The 13,128-nt window shown below is 40.0% G+C and overlaps 1 protein-coding gene and 1 long non-coding RNA gene across 2 annotated transcripts in view; one reads left to right on the plus strand and one right to left on the minus strand.

Annotated features, from left to right (window-relative positions):
- Nucleotides 1-13,128, plus strand: part of LOC124274593 (hexokinase-4-like) — a 45,554-nt gene that overhangs the window by 12,593 nt on the left and 19,833 nt on the right.
- LOC124274598 overlaps nucleotides 11,005-13,128 on the minus strand; it is a 28,041-nt gene continuing 25,917 nt past the window's right edge. The window contains exon 3 of the long non-coding RNA XR_006897984.1: nucleotides 11,005-11,023. This is a non-coding gene — a long non-coding RNA (uncharacterized LOC124274598). The remainder of the gene's footprint in view (nucleotides 11,024-13,128) is intronic.

Raw genomic sequence — 13,128 nt, forward strand, 5'->3', positions numbered from 1 at the left:
TCAATACAGAACATGTGCTGTCTAGATTAAGTTTGATTGTATGTCATGGATGATTGATCCTGTTCAGCTCCAAGTGCTTTATGTACTGCAGTAGGACGGTCATACTGATCATGTGACCAGGCTTGCCAAAACAGTAGTCAGGAGTGATCAGTTATCAAGAAATTCAGGCTTCAGCAAAAAGGCTACAATGTATTGAGCATTTATGCCTGGATGTGAAGGTATCTGAAAGTAAATGAATGTTTTTCACAGCTTTTGGTTTTGCTTGTTTGTTTACACTCAGCAATCATATTCCAGCTATATGACGACGGTCTGTAAATGGTCAAGTGTGGATTAGACAATCCAGTGATCAACAGTATGAGCATCAATCTGTGCTATTGAGATACGATCGCACGAGAACCAAGTCAGCGAGCCTGTTAGTTGCTTTGTACGAAAAGACTTATTCTAACCCGGATCTTCACAGTAACACAGATTTGGTAGACAGTCGCAAGTCCCTCAGAGACTTCCAGGCCCCAAACCCTTGAAAATGGAAAAACAATGTGAACCCAACAAACCAAAAAGCCAGTTATTATAAATGTTTTTTTGTTTTTTTTTCAAAAAACGTTTTTCATCATATTGTTTGAAAGTTAGATATCTGGCAATTTGTCACGGCTTGAGTGTTCTAAAATATTTAGTCTCAATACTCTAATGAAGAATAGTTGGAATTCACATCTCTTTGTTTATGTGTTCCTGAAAGAGTCAATTTTTTGCTAAAGCCAGACCAATTTATTTCTTGTTTTATGGATCCACCGGTCATATTTTTTCAAAAATAAGAAAAAAAAAGAAGTTAATTTTCCCCGTAAACTTACAAAAAAATAATTTTTTGATTGCTTTTGCCCCATAAACACTTCATAAATTGCCAAAAGTAAAACACCTTTCACTTGATAACGTCTATAAGTACAACTGGAGTGTGTCCACCTTTCTCGTGATAACGTCTATAAGTACAACTGGAGGGTGTCCACCTTTCTCATGATAATGTCTATAAGTACCACTGAAGGGTGTCCACCTTTCACTTGATAATGTCTATAAGTACAACTGAAGGGTGTCCACCTTTCACTTGATAATGTCTATAAGTACCACTGAAGGGTGTCCACCTTGTCCACCTTTCACTTGATTGATAACGTCTATAAGTACAACTGGAGGGTGTCCACCTTTCACTTGATCACTTCTATAAGTACAACTGGAGGTGTCCACCTTTCATCTTGATAACGTGTATAAGTACAACTGGAGGGTGTCCACCTTTCTCGATGTACAACTGGAGGGTGTCCACCTTCTATAAGTACAACAACTGGAGGGTGTCCTTTCTCAGATCACTTATAAGTACAACTGGGGGTGTCCACCTTTCTCATAGCACTTCTATAAGTACAACTGGAGGGTGTCCACCTTTCTCCTGATAAGCGCCTATAAGTCCACAACTGGGGGTGTCCACCTTTCTCCTGATAGTCGTCTATAAGTACAACTGGAGGGTGTCCACCTTTCTCCAGTTCACTTCTATATAAGTACAACTGGAGGGTGTCCACCTTTCTCCTGATAGCTTTCTCCTATAAGTCCACCTACAACTGGAGGGTGTCCACCTTTCTCCAGTTCACTTCTATAAGTACAACTGGAGGGTGTCCACCTTTCTCCTGATAGCTTCTATAAGTACAACTGGAGGGTGTCCACCTTTCTCCAGTTCACTTCTATAAGTACAACTGGAGGGTGTCCACCTTTCTCCTGATAGCGCCTATAAGTACAACTGGAGGGTGTCCACCTTTCTCCTGATAGCGTCTATAAGTACAACTGGAGGGTGTCCACCTTTCTCATGTTCACTTCTATAAGTACAACTGGAGGGTGTCCACCTTTCTCATGTTCACTTCTATAAGTACAACTGGAGGGTGTATCTTTCTCAGGTACAACTTTTAAGGTTGTTCACCCCTCTCAGGTGCAACTGTGAATGGTATTCACTTCTCTCAGGTACAAACTGTATAGGGTGTTCACCTTTTTTAAGTACACCTTGAGGTAGGTCACCTTTCTCGACCTCCATTGCTCACAACAAACTGACAACTTTGTGCCTATACTCATTCATCAGATACCTGTTGTCATAATAATGACATCAATCCAGAAACACGTAAAGCCATTTTCAGTAGTTTCCTTCACCATTCTTTGGTATTAGCCAAATTTTTAAATGGGCAACTTAGTATGTGTGAACGTGATAATAACAAATATAAACTTCCTGAGAATGTGTCAGTTTGGTAGTAAATCCTGCTTGGAATGTTAGGGTAGGGGAGGCCATAGTGTGACAAAGAGCCAGGACCAGGACCGACACATGTTAGTCCTCAGCCAATCAAAATCTCACCTTCGATATTATCCCCATTGAGGCAGTAATTCTGGCTACTTGCCAACACGGCCTGGCAATTTGCCCAACAACGTATCGATTGTAAGGTTTGCTTGAAGGTGGAAGGATTGCATCAGCCAATGAAAGTTGACGTCTGTGACCACACCTTCAGGTCAGGATGACTGTCTGGAGTGCTGTGGACCGATTATGTCAACTGACGCGTCACTAAAATGTGTAAAAATGCAGGTCTGCAAATCTCATGTTGAAATGTTTGATATTTAGTGTTTTGGATAGAATGTCAACAATCACTAAATCACAGACAAATTGTGAGAATATAACACTGTCTGACCGATAAATGTGTGATACTTTTGAAGACAGAACAAAATAGCAACACTAATTATCTAGCTTAATTGAATACTGATACATGGCATTTGTGATAATAATATTCCTCTTCCATCTATCCTTCATGGTCTTTTCAACATGAAATAAAAGTGTTTTTTCAGTAGTTTATTTCATGACTAATATTTTGGTTATACAGATGTCAAAAATCCGTTATTTTTTTTAACTGTTTCTGGTCAGTATGCCATAGGGAAAGGAAAATTTAAAAAATAAATATGGGGAGTGAGATTAACTCACAAAATGAACACATGCTTAAAAGATAAAAAGTAAAAGTATTGTTCAAATCTTTCTATATTTTGTTTGTTATTCTCAGGCAAATATTTTTGATTGTAGCATAACTGTCAACCTGACATATATCACTGGTGCAGACAGCTAAGCACACATATGAAACTGAAGTTACATGAATATGTTGAGGTTAATTGTCTGAGACAGGCATGCTGTTGGTAAGATGACTAAGTCATGAGACAGAACAAACATGATATCTGTAGTGTTGAGAATCAGTGTGAATATTTCATCTGAAGACTAAATTGAGAAATATTGATTGTAAGGTTAGCAGTGTACAGGTTGAGTGGGCCAGTGAGTGGCTGAAGGTGACCACACCTCCATGTCAGGGTGACCGTTTTGACCGCTGCAGGCAGTTTATGTCAACTTATGAGAGTTTCTCAAATACAGGAATAGGCATTATTGCAGGTGTTGGACCTAGTTTAATCTTGTTATTACAGCAAGATGTTTACTGTGGGCAATTATGCATAAATATACTTTAATGAAACACTTCTTCTCAACATTTTATTGTTACAGTCAATATTTTAGCTGTTGTGATTAAATAACCATTGTGACCTGTAACTTATAAAATGGCAATTTAAAATTACGCTGTTATGTGTAAGAATGGATTGTTTTTGCAGAATTGGATTTGAAATAGAATATTTTGATATCTGTTGATATGGTTTGTCTATGTACACAGTTAAGGAACCTTTTGTAGCCTAGTGTTTCTTTCATGATTTTGATTTTTCATAGCAGCAGGGTCCCAAGTAGATGCATATAAAATATTCATGTATTGTATCAGTTGACTCATTGCAGTCTTAATTCATGTTTATTGTTTAACAGTAAGAGAACATAGTTACAAACAATAACAATGCTTATAACAGAAAATGTAAAAAAAAATAAATAATGTGATTAATCTGCATGCTCAAACCACTACACTACCTTGGCAAACGATCAGATTTTCACTCTCAGCTTCTTGGGGACCTTGCGAGAACATACACTTCCAATAGTCCTCAAGTGAGTACATTAGACTGACAACCCACAATTACAGGCTAGTGTCATTAATTCTACACGTACTGTACAAATGTGTCGATGTTTAATAGCAAGTCCTAATGAAAACATCCAACCTAGCAGTGGCAGCAGTGTGCTGCTTTGTATTTATTGTGTAACAAAACAGATTTGTTTGTGACATATTTACTACCAGCTGCACCAGCATTATATATCACCTAATCAATTTCAGTGCACTCAGAAGTAAAGTAGGCTGTACATAACATTAGCAATATTATTTACATGACAATTAGAAATTAAATGAGCATTTTATAATGTTGAGTTAATCATGCTAATATTACTTGCATTGCAAATATTTAAATATAAACTGATTCTCTGCTTTGCTTGATACTCCATGGACTGTCTTCAATCAATATAGCTGAATCTGTGAATGAAACCCTTCTTGGGCCTCTCTCAATATCCTGTTTCCATTCATTATAAATGGGACATACACCTGTGGACAATATCCTAGTAGAAAGGGATATGTGTTGATGTGTCGGCCCCCTGCGGTATACGTGTCGTATCCCCCTACCCCTCAGATCCTGTATGACATCATTCAGTAAGGTTACGGCACAGGTAAGGTTAACAAGGACACCATTCAGGCAAAGCATCATGGGAAACTGATGTCAAATAAAACAGAGTTTCGTCAAAGCTGTATTGATTTTTGGTTTGACAAGGCATTCAGCAGACGTGAACATCCATAGCAGACGTGAAGACGTGGAACTCGTGTGTGGGAAGGAAAGGAAATCTCCAGATTTTCCCGCATATTATTTGATTTTTCAATTCAATTTATTAACTGACTTGAATTCTGTGTGAGAGTCTGTGGATAGTGAGACAAAATATCCAATGGGAGGATGTCAGAGTACCGATTCATTAAAGCTTCGAGCCAAGAAATGGAAATACACTGTGTCGGACAAAGCTGGTGCGAAGAAGGCAAGTATAGGAATTTTCCCAGAATACTATTACACGTAACATGCTTGTGTTTCTGGAAATAGACACAATCAATATCGTCCATGTCAAATGACTAACCATCTCTGGCTTAGATTTGATGGCTCTGTGTTGTTCAACTTTCTTATGAATCAGGAAAACTGTCTTTAGCTTTGATAACTGTTGCATGTGTCTTGTTATGAAGTAAGCTGTGGGTGCAAGTATTGAGTGCATTCGTCCATGAAGTCGGGTAGAATGAAAGTCGACTGTTAATGTGTGAAAGGGTTTTGTAATAGCCTGAGTTGGATATTTATAGAATATGGTTTTATTGTAAACGTCAAAGCCACTTCCTCATTGTTGGTCCTGTTATCTGTGAAGTATATGTCCCATCTACATAACCATATCAAAACATAATTCTAGCTATGACAGGAGCTATTCGGAATCTGTAGGGAAATTGCTCTTGATAAAGGCCTGATTTCTGCCTCTGAGCATGTCTATAAATATTCCTTGTGAATACACATTGTATCTGAAAAACAGTGTTACCATATTTGTATGCTGAGTGTTATATTTCACCCTTTCTAACGCTGTAATGACAGAAGATAGACGCCTGGTTTTAGATGATATTTCCTGTCATCTCATTGGATACACTTTATGAAGTCACTCACTCACTCTGAAACACCCACTCATTCACTCACAAAAGTGATAAATGTGCATCTGTTATATCTCACATGAAGCTGATATGTTTCTTCAAGACCAGCATTAGTCTGACGCAGTACATGTAAATGTATTCTGATGTAATTTATCTTGTGAAATGCAAGAGAAATGTCTCTAATATTTCTTGACTTCAACTGTGTAATATGATGCAAGAATGTTTCCAGAAGTAGACACCATTGGTCAATTCTAGTTATACCGCAGGTCATTCATGACTAGTGTTATATTTGAAATACCAAGACTTGTTGAAAAAACATCTATCCCCACTGGTTTTTCACTTTGTCTGTACCTTAAACTTTATTGCACAAGTTTGTGATCTTATTTCGAAAGGCCTGAATTCGTGAAAAGGTTTTGAAAAGTCAGAAATGTAGCCAACATAGATAACACTGTTAGAAATTTATTAATAAAGAAAACATTTTAATTAAGAAACAAATTTCAAGTGATTTAGTGCCATTTCCAAAGTGACTCGCCCATTCATGTCTATATTTCTTTACCGACACACCATACTTATCTGCTGATAGAAAATTCAGTAAATAGTGCACAAATTATTTACAAGCATTTTAAGCCAAAATATTTTCATATGTTCGTTGTTACTGCTTAAAAGTACCCAGCTGACTCAACCGCCTCCATGGTGTAGTGGTTAGAGCGTCCGCCCGGAGAGCGGAAGGTCGCGGGTTCGATCCCCGGCCGCGTCATACCAAAAGACGTTAAAATATGGTACTTGTTGGTCCCTGCCTGGCGCTCGGCATTAATGGGTACAACAAGGACTGGTCGGCTCGGAGTCAGTATAATGTGTCTGAGTGGGGTATTCATGCTTCACTGCGGCATGGTATCTCAGTGGGCTAGCACTATAAAACCAGCTTCAGTCTGGGCTAGTACAAGCAGCCACACATACACATGCATGCACGTCGTCATATGAGCGAAATATTCTCAAGCATGACGTTAAACCCAATTTCACCTCACCTCACCCCAGCTGACTGAAACCAATAAAACCACTTATGTTGAATACACAAAGGAAACTCTCAACACCAATTGTGGTTCGTTTGCTGTTGTTTCATGCCACATTCAGCAATAAATTAGCTATATGAAGGCAGTCTGTAATTAACAGAATCTGGACCAGACAATCCAGTGGCAATATCATGAACATAAATTTGTTCATTTCGCTGTGATTACATGTGAACCAAGTAAGAGAGCCTGATCACGTGATCCAGTTAGTCGCCGCTCCCGTTGTGAACGATGACATAAGTGGATGCTCAATGGCTCTATAAACCTGTCTAGATGTTACCACAATAAGTAGAAGGCATTTAACATGCATATCTTTCAAAACACTAGCAAAGTTTTCTTGCTGTCATTGGACAAGGGCAGTTAATCATTTGAAAGTGAGACTGAGAGTTGTTTACCTAGAATTATGTATGTTCACAAGAAATAGAGCAGGTACCCTGTTGAATATTAATCACCACTGGAAGGCAAACTGTTTCAGTAATTTTGACTTTGCATAACAATACAGTATGTAAATATTGATAATTGTCTATATTTCAAGGTCTGTGTTATATGTATCGTTGAATTTGTTCCATTTTCAACCTTGAGTGCAATCACCAGAACCAGCCAATATGTCTCCAGCTGTTGCTGTAGTTAGTAGCTACTAGTGCTTTATGGCAATAGTTACAATAGCTACTGAACTAGAGTCCACCTGCACAATATTTAGTGTTGCCTGGAAACAACATAATCTGAATATTGATGACATATAAGGACGTCCTGAAAAAATCCGGGGACAGAGGGGTAGCCTAGTGGTTAATGTGTTCGCTCTTCACGCCAAAGGCCTGGGTTCGATTCCCCACATGGGTACAATGTGTGAAGTTCATTTCATGTCTCCCGCCCTGATATTGCTGGAATATTGCTAAAAGCGGCATGAAATCCAATTCACACACTCACTCACCCTATAAAGTCTGAAATCCTAGTAGCCCTAGATAGCCCTTTGTATTAGACAGGTTGGCTCAAGCTTAAGTACCAAGTAGTATCCATGTTTTGGCAAAATGGTAGATTGTGTTGGTAATGGGTTCCCTTGGTCTGTAAGATTTTGGTAGAATTGTATCTGAAAGGTCACATTAAGTCTGTCATACAAATAATAATATTTCCAATACAGCCTAAGCAACGCTGTAGTATTAAATTGACAAGTCCAGATTACTGTAGTCTGAAAATGTAGAACCTGTCTTGCTATTTTTTTCATATTTTATCATTTATGATAGTTAATCGCTGAATAGATATTATTTTGATAGGAACAAACAATTCCGTTTAAATTGAAAGGAGTCCCAGTGAGAAGGGAGATTAAGAACCAGAATCTGAGAAAATCTAACATGCTTCATTCGGGGTTTTAGCGTTGCAGAGAGGGCTGGTGGAAGGGGAAATAATGCAGTTCAGGGACTGTATAGTATGTGAAACTTCTCGCCCTCATGATACCTTTCAGATTTTGACAAACTGTATGAAATGCAGTAAGTGATATGGGAATTTCCTACGAAACTGGAAATATAGCTACAATCAGTTCGGCTCAAAAGCGGACTGATGAAATACAATCTAACTGGAAAACCCTCCTCCCTCGTAACAAAAGTGAAAAGTGTCAATATTTTAATGATAGTTTCTTAAACAACATTTTTATTTTTAGAACATAAATTCTGGAAAAAACTCACAGAGTTGGTCGCATTGTTTTGATTATGATCAGCGTTTCATTGAGTATTATATGTTTATTAGTTTTCGAGTTAGATTGCAGTTCATCGGTCCGCTTTTGAGCCAAACAGACTAGTTTGAATATGGCTGATGTCTGATTTCACGGATGTGCTGTGATCCCTTATTTCTAGTTCTCCAAGTGATAAAATCTTGTTTTTTTGGTGATTGAAATGCAAATATTTTTGAAAGATGAAGTAATTTTCTAAATCTTATAGCAGATTTCACCTTGTGTTTAGCAGTGGAAAAATAGAGTGCTCACTCTTGCAAGTGAAATATTTTCTAGCTGTACCACTTGACTTTTACTGTTCAGAAATTATGTTTCATACCTGCTTCTATGGTATTTGAATCTAGGCAACCCTGAATCTTGACCCCATAATGTTAGCACCCATTGACATTCATTTCTAACTAGGGGCGGTGGGGTAGCCTAATGGTTAAAGCGTTGGCTCGTCACGCCGAAGACCCGGGTTCGAATCCCCACATGGGCACAATGTGTGAAGCCCATTTCTGGTGTCCCCAGCCGTGATGTTGCTGGAATATTGCTAAAAGCGGCGTAAAACCAAACTCAGTCAGTCAGTCATGCCTAACTTCATCCTATGAGATTGTATGTCATTTTTCCTATATACTACTCATGTTAGCCTATCTTTAAGTCATTTAAATTTTCCATTTCATCACCATATGATGTTTAATGATGATAGACTGTTTTTGATAATATAAAAGGCTCCATGGTTATGGGGAAGTTTATTATCATTTAGACATTGTTCGTACAGTATCTGATGGTTCATGACCTGGCAGGTAAATATTCTTTAAAAGCTTGCACTCTCACATGTTCATGGTGACGTCCCGAGCCCTATATAAATCATACAAGAAAGGTTGCTGTGCCTTTGATGTTGTGTAAGATTGATATCTGACTTGGGGTTTGAGCCAATGGTGGAAATAATAACCACGTAACTCAAGTCATTATTTAACACTTTTGTCAATAGTTATATCAGTGCTGTAGAACTATTTCACACTCGGTAATCTATCGGCATTCGAGGATAATTTTTATGACTCTGATGAGAAACAAGATGCCTTGTGCCTTACGATCTTACCAGGTATGTTGTAGTAGCTTCAGCTGTCAGTACCGCCTCCTTGGTGTAGTGGTTAGAGCGTCCGCCCGGAGAGCGGAAGGTCGCGGGTTCAATCCCCGACCGCGTCATACCAAAAGACGTTAAAATATGGTACTTGTTGGTCCCTGCCTGGCGCTCAGCATTAATGGGTACAACAAGGACTGGTCGGCTCGGAGTCAGTATACTGTGTCTGAGTGGGGTATTCATACTTCACTGCGGCATGGTATCTCAGTGGGCTAGCACTATAAAACCAGCTTAAGTCTGGGCTAGTACAAGCAGCCGCACATACACATACACACGCATGCACGTCGTCATATGAGCGAAATATTCTCAAGCACGACGATAAACCCAATTTCACCTCACCTTCAGCTATCAGTTGAATTCCCGGTGACTGGCAGTTTACATCCATGAGGTGTTGACACTGTGTACAGGTACAAATATATACTGAATGGTGTTCCCCTAAGAACTACCCTTATCATTACACTTGCTCACTTGGACTTGCCAGATAGTTGGAACATGTTACTCCGCTATAAGTAACTCTGATTGGTTCACAGCCCCTTGTTCTGGATTCCTGGTTACAGCCCCAGCTACCTTTGCTGGTACAGGCATCCCTCACCATGACGAGGGTCTTGGGGTCCATGGTTAAACCTGAATGTTTATAAAGCATCAGGGAACCAATAAATTCGAGGATATGTACAATGAACTCTGTTATTATGACCCACACTGAATTTCACTAGTTTACAACAAGATAAACATGAGCACAACTGCCGATTCATTGATAGGCTTTGTCCGATTACGTGAAGATATTAGATCGCTGGGGAGCTTTTGGTTTTTTTATGGGAGCAAAAGGTTACCCCACGGTTTCATTATCGCGAAGAGCGTTATTGCAATCATGACAGTAGTAAGAGTCGATCAATGGATCGGATAGAAAGGGTTGCTGATAGCGTGCCCTCGTACTGCGAATACATGGATAGCTGCTTATGGTATCAATCACTGGATTGTCTGATCCAGGTGTGATTATATAAAGGCAGGTATCATATAACTGGAAAATTGTTGTGCAATAAAAACACACTTTGTTCCGTTATCTGTTTGGATATATTCTTGGGCCATTACAACATTCTGCCGAGTCACCATGGATAAGTAAACAGCATCTAGGCAGTGTGCAGTGCACATGAGGTTAATGGACGTAATTGCTGACTATCTGCAAGAATATCAGAATTGTACAGGTTTGAAACTTTCCAGCTAGAAAATCATGATTTTGCATATTGTTCTGTCAATTTCTAGAATTGGCAGTGGCACGCATATACAGAATCGAATGTAACCAATACTTCCATGTGTACCAGGGTGGTGGAGCAGCCTAGTGGTTAAAGCGTTTGCTCGTCCATGTTTGATTCCCCACATGGGTACAATGTTTGATGCCCATTTCTGCTGTCCCCCGCTGTGATATTGCTGGAATATTGCTTAAGCAGCGTAAAAAAAAAAACACTCACTCACTCACTCACTTGCTCCGTCTGTATCATACGCATATGAAATGTGATGGGAAAGAATGGCACAGTGAAACTGACCCCGATAAGCAGTGGTTTTGTCCCCCTTGGGCTTGCTGATCAGCATGAGTGTAGAAGACAATGTATATAAGCTTACATATATAGAGGATATTATATGAGTGCCCATGTCATACTACGTTTATGACACGAGTGCCTAAATGTTGGTATTTCCCGAGCCAGAGCGAGGGATATACCGATATTTAGGCACGAGTGTCATAAACATAGTATGATATGGGCATGAATGTAATGTTCTGTTTATTACTGAAGTCGTGAAATTGAGGAAATAACCCAAATCTACTTTCAAACATAGGCTGTCTACCCGCCGTCGCCGCGTATAGAACGCAACGTCACAGAAGAAACGTGACGTCATAGCCATGTTCATGACGTCACGTCACCATGACAAAGTGATAGTTTACCCTAGGGCATCGTATGAAAAAATGAACCCCAATATGTTCGCCCTCGTAGGTAATAAAATCCATTCAGAACTGCACTGATCATGAAAGCTATTACTCAAACCTGCATTTGGATCATTATGAAACTTATGACAGATAGTATGTGTGAACAAAGGCAACATGTCATGATGTCTTGTTGGGAGGTCATCTTACTTATCAGCAGCTCTCTGTGACTGTCTGGTCAGGGTATTACATCTGTTACCATGGCAACTGACACAGTGAGTACATGCCTTGTCTCAGGTCTGTGAATCGGGCCCACTTCCTGTGTCGCAGATTGCATGTGTGATTCAAGAGTTGACAATGAGGAAGTAGGTGGGTCGGTGAGACTGGCGAAATGTACAGGACATCCAAGTAACTGTGTCAAAATAACATTGCTGTTAGAAATACAGACAAACAGGAGGAAATAGATGGTTTCCTGGTTCTCAATTCAACAAGCCAGTTTAAGACTTCAATAGTTACTCAAAGACTTGTGATAGCACTAATACCAACAAGATGTGTGTCTAGAGTGAGTGTGAGGGAATATTTCAGCAATAATGCCATTATTAAACATTTTTTTTCATCTACTTTGATAGAACTCTTTGTGACTTGCTTATGTCTTGCCATGATTGATTATTGTTGTGTTATAAACAATTTCTCATATTATCTGGAGTTAACTGATAAACCGGTGTTTTGACGTCCATTTTTGTTCCCAATGATTGTATTTCTGGTGTCCGAAGTGTGTGTTTCTGGTGTCCGGCGTGTGTTTCTGGTGTCCGGCGTGTGTTTCTGGTGTCCGGGCGTGTATTCCTGGTGTCCAAAGTGTTATATCTGGTGTCCGGCGTGTATTTCTGGTGTGTCCGGCGTGTGTTTCTGGTGTCCGGCGTGTATTTCTGGTGTCCGGCGTGTATTTGTATTTGTGTATTTCTGGTGTCCAAAGTGTGTATTTCTGGTGTCCGGCGTGTATTCCTGGTGTCCAAAGTGTTATATCTGGTGTCCAAAGTGTGTATTTGTGGTGTCCGGCGTGTGTTTCTGGTGTCCGGCGTGTATTTCTGTGTCCGGGCGTCCGGTGTATTCCTGGTGTCCAAAGTGTTATATCTGGTGTCCGGCGTGTGTATTTCTGGTGTCCGGCGTGTGTTTTCTGGTGTCCGGCGTATTTTTCTGGTGTCCGGCGTGTGTTTTCTGGTGTCCGGCGTGTATTTGTGGTGTCCAAAGTGTATTTGTGGTGTCCAAAGTGTGTATTTCTGGTGTCCGCTTCTGAAGTCCAAAGTGTATTTCTGGTGTCCGGGCGTGTATTTCTGGTGTCCGGGCGTGTATTTCTGGTGTCCGTTTCTGGTGTCCGAAGTGTGTATTTCTGGTGTCCGAACTGTGTATTTCTGGTGTCCGTTTCTGGTGTCCGAGGTGTGTATTTGTGGTGACCGGGCGTGTATTTGTGGTGTCCGGCTGTGTATTTCTGGTGTCCAAAGTGTCTGGTGTCCAAGTGTGTGTTTCTGGTGTCCGGGCGTGTGTTTTTGGTGTTTCGAAGTGGTGTCCAAATTTGTGTGTCCAAAGTGTGTATTTCTGGTGTCCAAAGTGTGTATTTCTGGTGTCCGGCGTGTGTATTTCTGGTGTCCGGCGGTGTGTTTCTGGTGTCC

Source organism: Haliotis rubra, unplaced genomic scaffold, assembly GCF_003918875.1.
Source record: "Haliotis rubra isolate DU_JTF1 unplaced genomic scaffold, ASM391887v1 Scf192, whole genome shotgun sequence".
NCBI lineage: Eukaryota > Metazoa > Mollusca > Gastropoda > Lepetellida > Haliotidae > Haliotis > Haliotis rubra.